Source organism: Lagenorhynchus albirostris, chromosome 5, assembly GCF_949774975.1.
Source record: "Lagenorhynchus albirostris chromosome 5, mLagAlb1.1, whole genome shotgun sequence".
NCBI classification, from domain to species: Eukaryota; Metazoa; Chordata; class Mammalia; order Artiodactyla; family Delphinidae; genus Lagenorhynchus; species Lagenorhynchus albirostris.
In genome coordinates this window covers 5,140,824-5,149,069 of record NC_083099.1, presented here as the reverse complement: position 1 = coordinate 5,149,069, position 8,246 = coordinate 5,140,824, and positions in this window count along the sequence as shown.

The window sequence follows — 8,246 nt, the reverse complement described above, 5'->3', positions numbered from 1 at the left end:
ATGTGTTATCCAGATTCCCTTTCTACCAATAAAACTGACGCACAAGAGTATGAGTAACTTGACTGATATCATACAGTGATTCTTGGCCTTATTATAGTCAAGTTTTTCTTGTAAGTTGCTACGAGCCTTTTTGGAAGTAAAAGGATACATAAATAAATAATGTAAACCAGTAATTTCAATGTCAAAACGTAATTTTATTTCATGCTGAGCACTAAGGGCTAGAGGAACATTAGAGCTAGAAGGAAATCAATCATCTCTTTAGCCCCATCCTTTGACAAACAAGGCCCAGGGAGGTGACCTCAATGACCTGAGGCATATAGCTGGCCCTTAGCTACATTTCCACTTTCTTTTTCAAAACAGGGCAGAATCATCTTTTATGGCTCACTTTTACTTCCTGTGCAAGGATCTCACTGCCTATTAGTCTCAGGATTCTCGAACCCCCAAGGAAGGAATGAAAGTGAGCTTTAAACATTATTAATAAAATCAATTCATACTAGAGTGCTATGCAACTATATGAGTAATAAATATTTAAACTTCATGTGCAAAAGTCATTCTTCCTATTCTCCAATACAGTTTTTTTTAAATTATCCAGTGTTATCATAATAAGAGCTCTATTCTCCAGGCTTGTTAGCTGTTTTATTCATTTATATCCTTGAGAAAAAAACCCTAATTTAAATTGATACCTGTTACCATTTAACCTACTTCTAGAATTTATCCTAAGGAAATCGACAGGAAATATATGAAACAAGTATGTACAAAAATGTTAATGAGTGTTTATTTTTTAAATGCAGGTTTTTTAGAAAAATAAAATGGGAACTGTGTGAAATATCCAACAATAAGAGATTATTTAAATATACATCGTACAAAGGAATTCGGAAAAGCAGCTAAAAATTATGATGCAGACCTATATTTATTGCATGGATAAAATGATGATCCCATTTATCTAAACAAACAGATATTGCGATACACTTTTAGGCTTATCCAATACCTAGAAGGATATTCTAAAATGCACTTGGAGTTGTCTCTATATGACAGGACCACAACTTAGTTATACTTTCACATATATATGGTCTTCTTACAATTTTTATAAAGAAGTTAATATTTTATAATCAGTAAAAGGACAATTAAGCTATTTCTATCTAGAAAAAAGTAACTATTTAAATATCTGTCTAAAATTAACTTACCATAATATCAAATCATAATGAACTGGGCTTGAAAATACCCAGCAGTAATCACAGATTTTTACAAACATTTATGATGCACTAACAACCACAACAAAAAGTCAATGAAATTAATCAACATAGTGCCACATTTTTATATGACATCTTATCATCCACTGAGATGTTTTCCATATTTCTCTGATTTTGATCTTGTTTCCCTTGCCTTTGCAACCTGTGGTGGAGAGAATAATACTCCCCACTCCAAGGTGCCCATATCTTGTTTTTTTTGAGATAAAATTTATTTAACATACAATTCACACGTTAACGTGTATAATTCAATGCTTTCTGTATATTACATTAAATTTTAAAAGTTTGTGGTAAAAAAAAAAATATATATATAACAAAATTAGTCATTTTAACCACTTTCAAGGGGACAACTCAGTGGCATTAATTACATCCACAATATTGTGTAACTATCACCGCTATTTCCAAAACTTTTTCATCACCCCGAACAAAAATTCCGTACCTATTCAACAGTAACTGCCTATTCCTCCCTCTCCGCAGCCCCCTTTTAACCTCTAATCTATTTTCTATGAATCTGCCTACCTAGATACTTCATACAAGTGGAATCCTACAATATTTGTCCTCTTGTGTCTGGCATATTTTGCTTAGCATGTTTTCAAGGTTAAGATGTCCATAGCTTAATGCCTAGAACCCGGAAACATGTATGTCACATGGCAGAAGAGAATTAAGGTTGCAGATAAACTGGGGTGGCCAATCCTAATACAGTGAGATTACCCCGGCTCGTTCAGGTGACCCAGTGTTTTCACAAGGGCCTTTTAAGTGTGGAAGAGGGAGGTGGAAGGTCAGTGCTAGAGGGATGCACAGTGAGAAAGACTGGACCAGCCACAGTGGCTTCAAAGATGAGACACAAGCCAAGGAATGCCGATAGCCTTTAGGATCTGCAAAAGCAAAGCAAGGAAACGGATTTTCCCCTGGAGCCTCTGAAAGGAATGCAGTCCAGCCAAAACCTTGATGTTAGCCTAGTGAGACCCACTTCAGGCTTCTAATGTCAAACACTAAGATATTAAATAAATCTGTGTTGTTTTAAGCCATCAATTTGGTGGTAATTTGTAGTCATAAGAAACTAACACAGGCCTTAATATTTTCATATGATTTTGAAGTTAAATGTAAAGGATCTGCTCCTCTTTTAATACTAATTAATACTAATACATTATTGTCATAATATAAAACACGTCCTTGGATCAAGGAGCTACCCTTTATCCTATCACATGTCATTTTACCTGGAAATCTACAGACTCTCTCTCTCTCTCACACACACACACACACACACACACACACACACACGGACACACACACTCATACCTTTGATTCATTCCTTTATCATTCCTTTATCTTTTGAACAAATTTTTATATTAAGTTTCCATTCATTCCCAGTATTCTGATCTCTTACAGAATAAATTAAGCAAGGACATTTCTCTAACCTCCCCTGCACTCCCCATATCATCTTTCCAGTTCTTGTTGTACGAAGCCTGACCAGAGAAAGAGTTCCTGAACCCAGATTCTCACTCGAAAAACAGGGCCATTCAAGGAATTCGGATGCTTCTCCTTCTGAAACCACAAGGGGGAGCACTGTCCACAGAGTAGTGCTTAGTGTCAAAGATGGAGACAGGAAAGAAGTGGAGTTTTGATTCCTTAATTCCTGTTGCAACGACCGGCTCTTACACAACACCACTGATGCAGGTCCACCATGTTTGATGGTCTTCCATGTACCATCCCAGTCTCGGCTGCAGCCTCCTGAAGAATTCTTGTTAAGAGTGAGCTAAGTAGTCACGTAGCCACAAATCCAGAGCCCTGGACCACATAGACCTTCCTTCTCCCAGTGTCCTCCTTTACTTCTTTCAGACCTTATGTATTCAAAATATCAGGTTACTGTTCCTTCCTGAACAACCACTTCCTGGCCACCTCTAATAGTAGGGATTCTAATGTTTCCAAGATTCTCTTCCATCCAGAACCCCCTGACTCCCTCAGCTAGGGGCTTTCTGGCCCCTCTCCCTAGAGCAAAGGAAAACAAAATGCAGAAATAAAAGCAAAAGGTAAATCTCCAGAGTGCATCCCGTTACACAGAATAACTAGAATACGTATGTTGTTTTAAGACAATTCATATATCCCCATTCGGCTAGTTTGTACTATTCTCTCAAAGCAATTGCGTATGTTACCTTTTTCTTTTAATAGACAAATTTTATTTTCTCATTCTGCTGGGTATATAAGGCCAAAGAAGTTTCACAAATAAGGCAATGCTTCCTGTCTTTACTCACCCTGTTCACGAAGGAAAGAGTGTGTAATAGTTGAGACTTTAAATATGTTCTTTTCTTTCTTTTTCACATTGTCCTTGGAAACTGTGGACAAAGAATGCTGTGCCCATCAAGAAATCAGCCTCTGCAGCTGTCCCGAGGGGATTCAGGATGGAGAAACACAGGATGCTGGACCTAGATAGCTAAGGTGCACATCAAAGGGGTGATTTCAATGAGCCCAGACTCTTGCATCTTCCCATACATAAAAAAGCCCTAAATTCATTAATTTGAGATATCTGGGTTTGTTATAAAATTACCAATAAGCTTCTGATGTTCAACTACCTGGTTTTGTTTTTTTGTTTTTTTGCAAAAATTCCTATATATCCTGGCTCCCCCTTTACCTCTTCAGAACAGTCCCTCAGAGCTGTCTGAAAGGCTGCATCCCAGGCTTAAGTCCTCAGGAAGTCCACCAAATAAAACATAATTCTCACCTTTAGGTCATGGATTTTTTTTTCTGTCCACAAAATCCACAGCTGTAAGTAAATTTTCTTTAGAATTGTCAAGTTTGATTTTCAAAAAGTTAAAGGCATTCTACAAATGTAGAATATATATGTCAAAGATTTATTTATTCACAAGTGAGGGGACATGAAAGGATGATAAAGCTGGTTCCAACAGCATTTGAGAAACAGATTTATATAGTCTGTCTGGGAAAACCTGCTGAAATAGGCTTGCTAGGTTAGAGAAAGGACAGGTTAATGTTCTACAGGGCACTAAAACTGTAACCATTGTGTTTCTCTATTCATTTGCCTCTGAACCAGAAATCTGTGTCCCTGGGAGACACAAATCTACAAGTTAGCATGTAACTTCACGGCGTCTGGGCCAGCCATGATCAACAGTAGATAGTAAAACAAAGCTGCATTTCCCCGGAAAATTAAATAATCTTTGACTGGCTTTGTTAAACAATGCACTGAGAACATATACCTTCCTCCTTTTGTTTTGTTTCCAAGCTTTTGGTGATTTTTCTTTTCACAATTAGGTGGGAAATCTCCTACACCCACTTCACTCTTTCCCCAGGGAGCCCTCTTTCCCAATTAATGTTTTAAGTTTCTACATCTTTGATCTGCTTTCTGTTAATGGGAAACTCATTCACCTAATAATTTTTTAGCATTTTCCATTTGCCAGGCCATGTTCTACATAGATTTCAATAACAGTTAAAACATGTCACAAAGTGCCTTGATAGCAATAGTGTCATTTTTCTTTGATATTTAAGGAGATACAGGGTAATTCAAGAAGAACTGAACAAATTCAAAAAATTATTACCAGTAACTAGATTTTGTACAAATGTAAAATGGTTATTTTTTTTAAAAATCATTTGATCCTCACAAAAAACTTAGAAGATAGATTTTGCTACAGATCGCAAAACTGAGGCTCAGAGGTCATCTCCTTATGTCACATGAGCAGAAAGGTTTCAAGGCCTCTGCATTTTCCACTGGCTTCACTGCCTGAAGCTATGATTTTTCAAACATTAGGATTGGAGCTTTTCCATTTGAAGTTTAGGTTTACCCTGCCTGTAGTTTCAATCTGTGATTTTTAAAAGGAATTGAAGTGATCGTTCAAAATCGTTTGCTAAATAAAACTCTATAATAGATAGTTCTTTAAAATTATAATTAAGGTAAGAGTCCCCCCTTAAATATTTGCTCTTTCCTGACATCCCTTAAGTCTGTACTTTTCTGTGAGATTTATGGTTCAAGAAAGTTTTAACTATTGTCAATTCAATTAACCTCTCCAGGTGTCCCCCCCAACTGAGGTTTGAGTGTCTGAAAGCCCCTGGAAACAGGTTTTCTGTAAAAAAAAAAGAATTATATATAATTATATATATATATATGTACATATATGTGTGTGTGTATATATATATATATATATATATAGAGAGAGAGAGAGAGAGAGAGAGAGAGAGGGAGACAGAGAGAGGTGTTTCCTTAGATAAAGTAGGTAACAGCTAAAGAAAGAACTAGATTTCCCCAAACTCGGAGGATGATTAAGCATTTATATCCACTGACTGTCAACGTTAGAACACATAAATGAATGATAGAAGAGAATGTGCACTCAGCATGAGAAGGTTGAGGCTCATCTGTAATTTTACTCATCCCTATGGACCTTACTCATTACGTCAGCTGAGGACGCTGTGAGTCATAAGCTAGATAACGCAAGAGAAAGCTCTCAGTAAAATTTAAACGTGATACAAATGCCAGGTGTTACACACTAGGATGCTCACTCCAGCCCAGTCCACTTCCTTTAGGTCCCTAGGCTTTACGGGTTCCCTCCAGCACAGGAGACCCGCGCGTGCTCCTTCCTGGGCCTGGGGCTCCGTCCCCACCGCCTTCTGTTCTCTAACTCCCACTGTCCCTGAGGTCCGCTTAGAGAGCACTTCCTCTGGAAATGGTCCTCCGTTCCCAGCCTCAGCTGGTTGTCCTCCTCTTGCATCAGAATATTTATCTCTGTAGTCTCCTTACTTGCCCATCCCAGCATTAGCTTAAGCTTTCCAGGCAAATACCATATGATATCATTTATATGTGGAATCTAGAATATGACATGAACTTATCTATGAAACAGAAACAGACTCACAGAAGACAAACATATGGTAACCAAAGGGGAAAGTGGCGGGGAGGGATAAATTAGGAGTTTGGAATTAACAGAGACACACTACTATATATAAAATCGATAAATGACAAGGTCCTACTGTATAGCACAGGGAACTGTATTCCATACCCTGTAATAAACCATAATGGAAAAGAATATGAAAATGAGTACATATATATAACCAAATCACTTTGCTATACACCAGAAAGTAACACGACAATGTACATCAACTTTACTTCAGTTGAAATAATGAATTAATCTTTCTAAGAGAAGGGATCACATCTATCTGTATCTCCACCACTTAAGTCAGTTCACATTATACAGCAGTTACTGAATACATATTTGTGAAATGAACTTTAACTGCCTGATGGCATCTCTCTATCTTGTTAAATCTAGACAAAGTGCATTGACCACTGAATACTTCATAAGCAAAATATATGGGTTTTAAATGATATGGTCCCTACTCAAAGGAGTTGAAGTATTAAGATGTATATATGGGGACTTCCCTGGTGGTGCAGTGGTTAAGAATCCTCCTGCCAACGCAGGGGACACAGGTTCAAGCCCTGGTCCGGGAAGATCCCACATGCCACGGAGCAACTAAGCCCGTGCACCACAACTACTGAGCCTGTGCTCTAGAGCCTGAGAGCCACAACTACTGAGCCCGTGTGCCACAACTACTGAAGATCACGCACCTAGAGCCCGTGCTCCGCAACAAGAGAAGCCACTGCAATGAGAAGCCGGTGCACCGCAACGAAGAGTAGCCCCCGCTTGTCGCAATTAGAGAAAGCCCGCGCGCAGCAACGAAGACCCAATGCAGCCAAAAAAAAAAAAAAAGATGTATATATGAAAGACAATTACAGAAAAATGAAATCATATTTATGAGCAAGAGGACAATGTATCATATAGACAAGTGGTACCGTGTGTCGTTAAAAAAGAAGGAAGTGTTCTTTAAGAAATAAGAAAGTTGGAGGCATCCTTTCATAATAGCCTTAAATCATGAGTATTCAAAAGTATAAACTCAGACAAACTCCTAACATCATGCTGGGGCCACCCCTGGCAACATGACAACTGCGGGCTGGAGAACACAGAACACGTTTCACGGAGGACGACGTGAAGGAGAACATTCTGTCTATAGTCACTATTTGGCATTGTTTCCATACAGCCTTTGTTGCCAAATGTAAAGGGCGTCATTCTCAGCACATAGTCTTTTTTGTCAGGTCATTATTTTTACACGAGCAAACCTTCCAGTATATTCTCTGTACTAACTGCTTTTTAGTTCCAAACATCCTTCCTGGGAAGGCCCTCGGTCATCAGAACTCCCGATTCACCTCAGTGCCATTGAACTGCTTTGAAACAAATTATTTTCACTGTGGCAAGTGCTGGAAGAAAACCTACAATATATTTGATTCGGGTCATTGTTTTGGCAATAGGTCTGAATAAATACATTTATCATTATGGTTTTTAAAATAATTTTATAATCTGACAGAAAAAAAAGCTGGCTTGAAAGCCATTCCTTGCCCCAAGGCTTTGGATAAAACAATCACTTTAGAAAACTGTTTTGTGTTTTCTAGGGATATACATTCACACGTATGTCAAAGTGTACATGTGAAATTTTGTTTGTAAATATATATGCATCTATTAAGTTATACACACACACAAGCCACATACATATGATAGATTTTCTATCTGTGTGGCTCATTCCTTATGAGCCATCAGTACACACCTGAGATGCCCCAGGATGCTCTGTTTTATAACATCATTGCGTAAATATACACGTCAAACTGATAACATCATCCTTAAAGAATGAATCATATTGCCAAAGTAAAGCAACATAAAATGCAACGTCAGAATATTTCCATCAAAAAGAGGTAAAAGTAAAAAAAAAAAGTTTATCGCCTAAGCCCAGGTTTGCTCTTCAGAAATGTGGAACAGCCCATCTGTAAATACTGATGTGGGCCCGAGGGTCCCATAACAGATATTTGTTCCTTTCTTAATTCCTTCCCTTCTACCTATAGACCATCTGGAGCTGCTTAAGGAGAAGTAGACTTGTTAGGTCATCATTTAAAACATTGTGTCCCTGACTGAAGTAGTTTGGTCCTTTGTAAATTTGCTTTATGATTAAGAAAAAAAA